The 12197-nt window shown below is 42.5% G+C and overlaps 1 long non-coding RNA gene across 1 annotated transcript; it reads left to right on the forward strand.

Moving 5' to 3' along the window:
• The first annotated feature begins 1802 nt into the window (after positions 1–1802).
• LOC106497943 (uncharacterized) lies at positions 1803–10185 on the forward strand. Its single transcript, XR_001294865.1, has 4 exons — positions 1803–1930; positions 5173–5357; positions 8810–8941; positions 10074–10185. It is a non-coding gene; the product is annotated as an uncharacterized lncRNA (long non-coding RNA).
• Positions 10186–12197: the final 2012 nt, after the last annotated feature.

The following is a 12197-nucleotide window of genomic DNA, read 5'->3' on the forward strand; positions in this document are numbered from 1 at the left end:
AGACAACTTCAGACCTGCAAACTGTAATTACTTTTGAGCAAGGCTTTTTTTTTCTTTGCCTTCAACAAAGCCTGCTCTTTTCAACTATTCTTTCTCTTCAGCTAGTTCAGTTAATGTGTAGAATATAAAAAAACACCAAACGTTGTTTAATTTTCAGGCTTTCCTGCAGACTTGCCATGTCTTCCATAAAGCATTCATTCTTAGTGACAGAGGAGAGCAAAGGTGTAGACACACTGGTTTGTTTTTTTGGGGGGGGGAAGTATTTGTAGAGAAATACAGTGTGCTTATTTATACTTTTGTGGACTAAATTCTTCGTCTTCTGTCATAATGAGCTCAGTGACACCAGAACTGGAGGTGAGGACTTTTTAGTTGAAAGCATCATTGGTAACATGAATACGGTTGTCAGTTCTGTAGCCATGATCATGTCCATAAACTGCACAGCTTTTGTGGATTCAGTGTAGCTGGTTTTTTTCCTGATTTACTTTTTCCTTCCCCTCTTTAGGGTCCTCATTTGCTATGCAAGCTATTCTTGCTTGCAGAAGCACAAATTCTCCCTCATCAGCACTGAAGGTACCTCATCTCCTTGTCTTTTCTACGATGGTTCTGTAGACCTTTATTGTGACCTCAGACATTATCTAGTATATCTGTGAACTTTTCAGCAAAATTTGCTATTGCAAATTTAAAAGTATTAGTCAGCACAAGAAGGATTTCTCAGTAGCTCATCTCTTCTGTTGGTCTTCCTTGAACAGAACGGATTTTTCTTTCTCTGTTGCAAAATACAAAGTCCAGTCTTGGATAAAACCACCCAGATGGTTCTGTCTGTTAAATCAAGAGTGAATTAATCTCAGAGAAGACTCAACAATTGCTTGACTGTCCTGTATCAGATGACAGGGGATGAATTTCAGGGAAGTGGGTGTCAGGATCATGTGATTTTCATGTGCCCATAAAGTTCAATGGGATCTGGGTCTACTTATCTGGGGGTAAAACTGGAAACAGAACCTTTTAAATGAAAAACTGCCAACATGTCGTAAAATGGATGCAACACATTGCTCACATGGATGGCACACTGTATTTCATGGGAAAGTGTTCCAGGGACTGGGGTTAGCATAAAAATGGGCTTCTGCCCAAACTTAGTGGAAAAAATTGTATGCAGCTTTCTGCCCTTCCTCCCACTTCCCCCCACCCCTCACCTGTAATCTTTGTCAAAGGTTGTAAATTGCTCTTTAACTGATTCACTCTCCTTTATGATCTGAAAACACACTTCCAGCCTGAAGCAGATGTGGAAACTTAGAACAGCAGATGTGGGATTTTGTGCTTCAAAAGGCATTGGCATTGGTGCAGCAAGTATGTTTGACACTTATTTGTCCTTTGTAAATCACCTGGCCTTTATATCTAAATGAAACCATACAATCCTTGGGAACTGTGAAGTGAACACCTTGAAGGTGGCTTTCTATTTAGCATTTTATAGGAAAATATGAGAGAACTGAATGGGAGAGAACCAGAATTCAGAGTGACAAGGGGCAGACCCACTCATTCCCAATGTCAGATGAAAAGACCTAAGTCCAATGTGTAAATGTGAATTGCTAAAATATGTTTTATTCTCAAGAGTTTTAAAACTATGTGTGACTCACCTGGATACCAATGTCTATTACAATAACAATTCTGCCTGTTCTCCAGAAACTTCTGTTGCTTTTGCATTACTATGCGGACTCTTTGAACAATACCTATGTCTGGATAGTCATTTCTCTCACCTGGGAAAATGTCTGAGCTAATGCTACACATACAGTCTTTAACAACTGAATTACAATATTATCTCTCCCTTCCTTTAGATTTCTCAAGAACACATCTGGACTTTTATCTAGCATTCTGCTAGCTCAACCCACAGCTCCTTAAAAAGGAAAACACTACACAAAATCTATTTTTCAGCTAGGTAAGCGGAAACATAACAAGTTGCCTACGATCACACTTCAAATTAACTTGGAAAGGAACATAGCCCCCTCCCACTGCAGGAGGAAGATTAAAGTTTAACTCAATTTTTAGAAGAATGTAAATGGAAGCTGTCATGTTATCACTGCACTGGGTGGTCCATGGAGTTTTTGATGTTTCAACTATTGCAATAAACTCTAGTTTTACAGACAGTTCTGCTTACTCCTTTGTTTATCATCGTGTTTGGTCTTCAGGCCTTTTCTTCATCATCTTACATGGGCATCAGTTATTATCTTCAGCTCTCTCTTTGAGCGGGGCTTTTGAATGGATGCTGCCAATTCTCACTTGGTGCCCAGTGTATCTATGAAATGCATTAGAAAACAATTTCATCCAAGAAAGGGAATGAGAGACTCAAAAATAAGTGATAAAAGATGCTGCCAAACTCAGTTTTGAATACCGCCCAAAGCACAATATGCATGAGAATTAGTTTAGGTAACCACAGTCCAGCCTGCAGTGTTTTGTGGGGGTTGGTTTTTGACTACCTGTTACTATTAGGTAGATATTCTAACAGATTACTACAGGCCACCTGATCAGGATGAGGAAGTTGATGAGGCCTTCTACAGACAGCTGGAAGTAGCCTCACGATCCCAGGCCCTGGTTCTCATGGGGGACTTCAACCACCCCGATATCTGCTGGAAAGACAACACAGCTAGGCACAAACAGTCCTGGAGATTCCTGCAGAGCATTGGTGACAACTTCTTGACACAGGTGGTGGAGGAGCCAACAAGGAGAGGTGTGCTGCTGGACCTCGTACTAACAAACAAAGAAGGACTGGTGGAAGATGTGAAGGTTGGGGGCAGCCTTGGCTGCAGTGACCATGAGATGGTGGAGTTCAGGATCCTGCGAGGAGGCAGCAGGGCACCAAGTAGGATCGCAACCCTGGACTTCAGGAGAGCAAACTTTGTCCTCTTCAGGGACCTACTTGGAGGAATCCCATGGGTGAGGGCCCTGGAAGGAAGGAGTGTTCAAGAGAGTTGGTTAATATTCAAACATCACTTCCTCCAGGCTCAAGAGCGGTGCATCCCTATGAGTAGGAAGTCAAGCAAAGGAGGTAGGAGACCTGCATGGATGAGCAAGGAGCTCCTGGCAAAACTCAACCAGAAGAAGGAAGTATACAGAAAGTGGAAAGGGGGACAGGCCACTTGGGATGAATATAGGAATGTTGTCAGAGTATGCAGGGATGCGACGAGGAAGGCTAAGGCCCGTTTGGAATTAAATCTGGCTAGAGATGTCAAGGACAACAAGAAGGGCTTCTTCAAATACATCAGCAGCAAGAGGAAGACTAGGGAAAATGTGGGCCCTTTGCTGAATGGGGTGGGTGCCCTGGTGACGAAGGATGCAGAGAAGGCAGAGTTACTGAATGCCTTCTTTGCTTCAGTCTTTACTGGTCAGGCCAGCCCTCAGGAACCCCAGACCCTGGAGGCAAGAGAGAAAGTCTGGAGAGAGGAAGACTTTCCCTTGGTGGAGGAGGAGTGGGTTAGAGATCATTTAAGCAAACTTGACACCCACAAATCCATGGGCCCCGATGGGATGCACCCACGAGTGCTGAGGGAGCTGGCGGACATTATTGCTAAGCCACTCTCCATCATCTTTGAAAGGTCATGGAGAACAGGAGAGGTGCCTGAGGACTGGAAGAAAGCCAATGTCACCCCAGTCTTCAAAAAGGGCAAGAAGGAGGACCCAGGGAACTACAGGCCAGTCAGCCTCACCTCCATCCCTGGAAAGGTGATGGAGCAGCTCATCCTGGAGGCCATCTCCAAGCATGTGGAGGACAAGAAAGTGATCAGGAGTAGTCAGCATGGCTTCACCAAGGGGAAGTCATGCCTAACCAATCTGATAGCCTTCTATGATGGAATGACTGGCTGGGTAGATGAGGGGAGAGCAGTGGATGTTGTCTACCTAGACTTCAGCAAGGCTTTTGACACTGTCTCCCATAGCATCCTCATAGACAAGCTCAGGAAGTGTGGGCTAGATGAGTGGACAGTGAGGTGGATTGAGAACTGGCTGAATGGCAGAGCTCAGAGAGTTGTGCTCAGTGGCACAGAGTCTAGTTGGAGGCCTGTAGCTAGCGGTGTCCCCCAGGGGTCAGTCCTGGGTCCAGTCTTGTTCAACTTCTTCATCAATGACCTGGATGAAGGCACAGAGTGCACCCTCAGCAAGTTTGCTGACGATACCAAACTGGGAGGAGTGGCCGATACGCCAGAGGTCTGTGCTGCCATTCAAAGAGACTTGGACAGGCTGGAGAGGTGGGCGGAGAGGAACCTCATGAAATTCAACAAAGGGAAGTGCAGGGTCCTGCACCTGGGGAGGAATAACCCCATGCAGCAGTACAGGTTGGGGGTTGACCTGCTGGAAAGCAGCTCTGCTGAGAAGGACCTGGGAGTGCTGGTGGACACCAAGTTAAGCATGAGGCAGCAATGTGCCCTTGTGGCCAAGAAGGCCAATGGTATCCTGGGCTGCATCAGGAAGAGTGTTGCCAGCAGGTCGAGGGAGGTGATTCTCCCCCTCTACTTAGCCCTGGGGAGGCCACATCTGGAGTACTGCGTCCAGTTCTGGGCTCCCCAGTACAAGAGGGATGTGGCACTACTGGAGCAAGTCCAGCGAAGGGCCACAAAGATGATTAGGGGACTGGAGCATCTCTCTTATGAGGAAAGGCTGAGAGAGCTTGGCCTGTTTAGTTTGGAGAAGAGAAGGCTGAGAGGAGATCTTATCAATGTATACAAGTATCTGAAGGGAGGGTGTCGAGAGGATGGGGCCAGACTCTTTTCAGTGGTGCCAAGCGGCAGGACGCAAGGCAATGGGCACAAACTGAAACACGGACACTTCCATCTTAACATGAGGAAAAACTTTTTCACTGTGAGGGTGACAGAGCACTGGAACAGGTTGCCCCGAGAGGTGGTGGAGTCTCCTTCTCTGGAGATATTCAAAATGCGCCTGGATGCAATCCTGTGCAATGTGCTCTAGGTGACCCTGCTTGAGCAGGGGGGTTGGACTAGATGATCTCCAGAGGTCCCTTCCAACCTCAGTGATTCTGTGATTCTGTGATTAGGAGATCATTTTCTGCCTGAAAAGTGTGCAGTCTAAAGACATATATTGTCTTCTTCATACATAACTTGTTTTTTGTTCTTTTTTTCTGTGTGTGTGTGTGCGCACACATGTGCTGATGCTCTACGAATTTGATTTTAGGTTTTTGGAGCAAAATATACGCTGATGTTGACACACATGGGAGGAACAGTGAGATGAGCACTTATAAGAGACTCTAAATAAAGGTGATGAGAGAAAGAAGGTGAGAAGTGCTGTGGACTGAAAGTACAAGACTGGGAACATGATCAATTAAAATAGTAGATGAGAGGAGGAATTAATGAGAACCAGTAAGTAATAAAAAGATACATATTATTATTATTGTTGTTTCTGTTCATAACAGGTATATCCACACTTTAAATGCCTACCTTGCATTTAAAATGCACACCTGGCACAAAATCTGCAGGAAAGGCATGTGAAGCTTCTTGCACCATGTGAGAAACAAGGTGTAGACTTGAACTACAGCTGCAATGTCCCAGCCATGTCTTGTCGGTCTGTGGTTGGGATGCATGCACTTCCCTTGGAAGGGAAAGCTGCTAGGATTCAAAGAAGGATTTCTGGGTCCTTACCCTCAATGTATTTGTCCAAATATGTCTAATGGGACATGAAGAAAAATGCAAAATGCTTCCTATCCATTGAGCATAAACAACTTTGTGTGTCTTCTCCCCTGATTTTCTCCCTGTTGGCATACAGAAACACTCAGAAGGGAAGCGCGTGACTGCAGAGCTGCCAGCGCAGAACTGCATTAGACATCTCCCAAGCAGGGCCTGATTGCCATCAGATGGCCCTTGGAAGAGCTGGCACTTTAAATGACTATATTCATAGTTAAACATTTCACATCAATCACTCAAGAGAGAACTTGTTTTGTTAGAGGCAGGTGGTGACTAATCATCCCTTAGCCCACCTTTACCACTTTCAAGGGTTGTCAGAAAGCTGACAAGTAGAAAAACCTCTTAGTAACTTCATTATAGCAAGCTGACATTGGAGGCACCGACCCCCGCTGCTATTGGATCAAGATGGGAAAAATAAGGTTTGCAAGTTCCTTTTTCTTATCCTTGGAGCTTCATTTCTTAGGTAATGGCAAAAATATTTTCCTCACATGGTGAAACTAATACATGTGTAATCCTCCTTCCCCGCACAGAAATTAACCATAACTTCTAAATTCAGAACTTAGATTTTTTTTAACCCTTTTTTGTTGGGGCAGCTGAGATTAGAGTTTTGGAGGGTCTGTTTTCGGAGTCCCATGAAGATTCTTACGTACTACTTGTCAGTGATACAAGTGATACAAGCCCTATTCTGGTATCAGGGGTCAATTGCAATTCCCCAAGCAGGGTGGGAACAGTGAGGTGTCAGCATTTTCTTCTGCTTGGAGCAGAGGAGACATCACTCTATAGATGTCAGATAATGAGTAGAGCAACTCTGAGGCTGTTGGGACAACACAGCCATTTTTGGTCCTAGGCTGAGGAGAGGCAAAAAGCACAGTAAAGTTGCTTTTGTATCTATTTTGCTGGAAGTGGAACTAAAGGTAGCTTGGGTGGGCAATGAGAATCAACATAAAATGTAGCAGATGCTGCTCTTAAATCTAATCTATAAAAGGTGTTTTTTTTTTTTAATGAATTAACAGTGCAACGGGGAAGAATATCCTGCAGCTGGAATACAAAACATCACAGGGATGAAAGGAAGCTAGGTATTCTTTGAGATAGCAGATTTACTACCAAATATTTATTTCTTTTAAATATTTTCTAAACTCTTTAAAGTAGGGTAGTGGCTTCTATTGTTTCCTTTGGCAGCTTATTCTAGCCATGAGTTTCTCTCTGTGTAATGAAATTCCACCTACAGTAAATCTTCTAAGTGCCTGATTGTTCCTGAGGTTTAACTCTTCCAAGGCTGGCTCTTGCTCATGTGCCTCCCTTCCATCAACTTAATTGCAACTCATTATGAAATTGGAATCAGCAGTTCTGTCCGAAATGGACGGGATGTCCAGCTGGATGAGCTAGATGACCCCTCAAGTTCCCAGTTGGCTCTGTTTTCTGATTCTCTTATTTATTCACCAAATTTGATCTTTGGAAATCTTCAGCAGCTTGCTAGGCTGCTAAGAAATCCTTATTGTTATCTGGAATTTTGAAAATTTAATTTATTTATTTTTCATAGGGCCAGTACAGCTGGTATGGTTAGAGTCCTGGAAGATGCCAGCCACATGGACAGGACAGTATTGTCCTGATCAGTGTTGTTCAGGCTAGGATGGGCTGTTCGTAGGCCTTCATTCAGTGAAAGGAGAGCACTGCTGCCTGAACATATGGAGAACATTTACTGTGATTGGGAAAAGGCATAAGGGCCCCAGGAATGCAACTGGCACAGAGTAGGCTGCTGTCCTTTCCAGGACGGCACCTCTGACCTGCCAGCTGGTGCTGGGTGACTTATTCTGGAAAACTGTGGGAGAGCCACAAGTTCTGGGCACTTGTTCCCCGTTTCATGTTGATTATAGATTTGGAGCAGTAACTGCAGTAGCCCCAGACTGTGTCTGAACTCTCCCTCCTTGACAGCACCAGGCAAGGCACTGTCAACGAGAAGCAATTGTCCACCCTGATGTGTCTGCCCAGGCAACATGCAGCAGTCAGAGCCAAAAACCAGCAGAGAAATGGTGATTCCCGTAAAAACATAACCAACTGATGGAAGCAGAAACCAGCACACCCTGCCCTGGTCACATAGTGACTAGGCAGCCACATCTCCACCGCAGAGAGCTTCCTCGGAGGACTCCTGGCTGTCAGCCTAATGGGAAGCAGGGGAATTTCCTATGCTTCTTAAGTCCTTTCCATGCTGCAGCCTCTTCTGACTTCAGAATATTTGTCAAGTATTGGGAAATGTATATTATTTATGGAAATAAAATAATGTATACTGGTTCATTGAGCAAAGAAGGGAACAAAGTCTCCTGTATAAACTCTCCAGCCTTATTGAAGTCCCAGCCCTAAGCCAGTGCCGTTGTGTTTGGAGTGCCAGCATTTTCTCTGGAGCACCAGGTCTCTGCCTGATCCAGTCAGTAATTGTCCAAAAGGTTAAAAACAATGACCCTGAAGTCATCAGCTGCAATCATCTGAATTCCATATACTTGTAAGTCTTGCAAGTATTTTACCTCTGTGAAATGAAAGATAATTCTAAGCAAGCAAATTTAGCTTAAATTGGTGGCTTGCCTGAACAAAGCCTGTGAGAGCATATCAAAGAGCTTCTAATTTTGTACCTAAGATGTTAAAGTACTTTTGATTACCTAGGCCAGCTCTCCTTCCTCTTAAAGTGCTATGTTTTAATGATCAGGGTTTTTTTAAGCTGTATTCCAAATGTGACTTCAGTAGTCCAAACACCAGGCTGAGTTTCTTCTGTTTGCCTTGAGAAGAAAAAGAAGGTTTCCAGGAACCATTGTTATGTTGCAGATTTCACAGTGTTTCCTGTCTTCACCTCCAGAATGGTTTTATTAGGTATTTCACACTATCTCTCTTTGCATTTATTTAGCAGCTTGATATTCCAGCCAAGAAATGAACCCCAGGAAGGAGATGAAATCCACACTTTCTAAGTAAACAGAAAAGTGGAAGAGGAAATTAGTCCAGTACTGAAGTGACTCACTCAGGGTCTGTACTGGAGTCAGAAATGGAAAACAAATCAGAGTTTAAGGCCAATGTTTTATCATCTAGAGAAAGAAGTTTCTTGGGTACAGTGTTCCATCTATTTATTCTTACTTGCATTTCTCCAGCAGGAATTGCTGGAATTGTATTAACCAAACACCCTTCTTTGGTTCATCCAAACTGCTCTTCAGAATTCCTGCACTCTATTGCTATCAGCTAAAATATTAAAAAGGAGCAGCTACTTTTGATGGACCAAAAAGGTATGTGTAGATTCTGGTACCTGAGCCAAAGCTTTGGCCTGTATATGTAAATAGTGGAAGGCACTTATTTCACTGGGAATTAGATGCTTAAATGCTTTTGAGAATCAGAGCTTTATTGGGAAATTATGTAAGCTTACTACCTTTCTTATCCTTTCCCCTTATGATCCATTTAATTCAGACTGTAAACAGTTAGTGGAAGGAAGCAACCTTTACTGCTTAAGAATTCTGACTGCTTAATACATGAACAATTGCCATAAATAAATAATCAGTTCAGGTCACTGTGTATGGTACTGCCCCTTCTTTTGCTGACCGTCTGAAAAGAAGAGGCTAGAAATGATAGTGAAGAGGCTGTGTGCATAATTTTTCTTTCCTACAATAGACTAGGAAACAGATATCAGCTCATTTATATTGACAGAATGTGAATATTGGCTTATTTTATGTGTACAAGAATTTCTCCTTCTGTGTGATATGCTAGTCTTTCTCTCAAGAGCTGTGAACATTACATAACTATCGAAAAAGCATCTATGCGCTATGTTAAATTTCCAAAACTCACAAGGAAGAATGTGTCACCTGTCAGAGAGATGTCAGTTTGGCTGACTACTGAATGCTTTGAAATAGGCTCTACTCCCCTTAGCACATATTCTTTGTAAAATGGTTTAAAAGGGTGAAGTGATTTATTTCAGTTAAAAAAGCTTCTCAAATAAATGAAAAAGTTATTCTTTCCTGTAAATTTATTAAGTCACAATTAAATTATAGCTATTTAAATGAGACCTGAGCTATAGCTACCTGGCAGCATCTAGCGCTGCGCACGCAGGTGCCAAAGTTGGTATAGCTACATTGGCTACAGAATGATATGGGTTTACCCTACTGTAGGGTAAATTAGTCCTAATGGGCTTCTGCCTAATGAGTTTGTTCTGTGTCCAGTATTTCAGCTGGCTAGGTTATCATAAAAAAATTTGTGCCATAGAGGTGTACCCTCAATAGTAAATGTGATTGTTCTACAGCCTTTTCCACTCTTTTCCGTTAATTTAAATGACTGTTTTTATTGTGGTTCTGAACATCTAATGCTCAGTAATGGATTTTACCTTTACAGCCCACCATCAGTTGGAAAAGTTCTTTCTTTGTTTTATAGGTGGAAAACTGAAGCTCAGAATAGCCTGACTGAGATCCAGACTCTGGATCTGCATTTATACTTCTCCATCCTGTTCTTGAGTTAATTGCATTACAGAAATGAAGCCATAGATAATAACATATCTGTTTTCAACTGGAAAAGAAGAAGTGTTACAATAAAATGCTGAGCAGTTTTGGAACCCTATTGACCTGAAAAATTCATTTGATTTGGGACATGGAATTTTCCTTTGGGAATCAGTGTCACTATTAATGGTCAGCGACGCACAAACAACGTCTTCCAAACAAAACATTGTTGATTTTTTTCAGTTAAGGGGTAAAAGTATGTAGAGCCAAAAGTTATAGTAACATGTACAGCTCTATATTTTCCCCTTACTTAACCTCAGTCTTTTCTTGTAAACATGTATACATGCTCCTTGATCTTTTTTGTCTGGCAGGAGCAGACTTGTCTGCTCCCAGTTGGTGCTTGGTCACCTCACATCCCTGCCAGCTCTTGCTGACCTGCATGGGCAGCAGTTGGGTGCAGGGCCCTGCCACAGTTTAGCCAGCTCCTTTAGCTGCAGGAATAGCCTGAGAGTGCAACAGTTTGTGGGCCTCTCTCCCAGAATCGGTTTCTGGTCAAATAGTACTTGATGTTGTCCTGATGACTATGTGAAATGCTTTCTTGCTTAGCTTGTACGGGGCACAAAAATTAGCAGACTAGTAGCAAGGAGGAGAATAAGGTCTTTGTGCAGACTGATTTGCACTGGGTTGTTAAAAGGTCATAGTACAATCAAATGTATTTCAACGTAGCTTAATACCTTGTAGATAGTATACCTGAGAACAAAGGTACACCATTGGTAATGCTGTTAAAGGATTACTGGATTCCGTTCAAGATGTTCACACTTCAGAAACCATGTAGAGGTATTGTGCAGAACTAAAAAATGATATGGAGCTGAAAGACTAAGCCTTCCAGTATTAAAGGAACTAGCCCAGATGTACTGTTGGCCTACCTGGTGCATCTCCATCTCTGAGTGCTGTACCTCATCGAGACAATATAGCGGGTGCTTTCATCTGGACTAAGGAGATGGGATGCAGATATTTGGCTAGACTTCTACAGGCTTGTGCTGTTATATGCACCCAGCACCTGTGCCATGCACATGCCCATAATGGGCAGTGGTTTGGGAGCCTCAGCAGTGTGTCCCATTGCATGGTGTAAACATTTTTTCAAACTTATCAACGCACTGGAGAGAGATAATCTTAATACTGTATTATAGTTACTTACATGAAGACTAAAGATGTCAAAGGCTGGGTGCTTTCACTGTTTTGTTAAATGCATAGCAGTATGATAACAGATTGCGTAAATGCAGCTTAGATCCAAGACAGGGATCTGAAGACAGACACATTTAGTCTTGAAATAAGACACAGCGCCCATCGGCAGGGATGATTAGACCTTGGAGAGATTAACAATGGAAGGTGATAAACTCACCATCTCTCACATTAGTCTTTAAAATAGAATTAATTTGTTTTTTTTAAAAAGATAACTCATTCCAGCTGTGGGAAAACATTTTACAACTTGGATATGTGGGGGTCAGATGATCACAGTAGTTTGGCCTTCTAGTATGAAGAAAACCCCTGAAAATGAACTGGGTGCAGTTCAATTAGTTTATTGATTGTCTCTGAAGTCCATAACACATTAAGTACATAAGTCATAGAGTACACATTGGCAACTCTTGCTCTGGGGTTACGGATTTTCAGTAACTGAAACTACATAAACTCAGTATGTATATATGTTTATATCCATGCTTGTTTATACATATTATAAAAAGGAAATAATCTTATCTGCTTATCATATACAAAAAAATACTGAAGTACCAGACACACAAATCTTCATAACTGGTATTTGTCTGGCAAATTTTAAAAGCAGACATGTAAAAGCGCAAAATACATAAATCATCTCTGACAAGTCCAAAGAAAGACTTTACCAAAAAAAACCTTAAAATACTTTACAAGCTCACAGGTCATGCAAAGGTTAAGTTAAGCCAGTTAACATAAGTGCTCAAGCATCATGGGAGTCTGGTTCATAACTTAATCTGACCCAGAAAAAGCTTTTGACCAAATAAACATGTAAGTCAAAATCACAGAATCA

Source organism: Apteryx mantelli, chromosome 3, assembly GCF_036417845.1.
Source record: "Apteryx mantelli isolate bAptMan1 chromosome 3, bAptMan1.hap1, whole genome shotgun sequence".
Lineage (NCBI taxonomy): Eukaryota > Metazoa > Chordata > Aves > Apterygiformes > Apterygidae > Apteryx > Apteryx mantelli.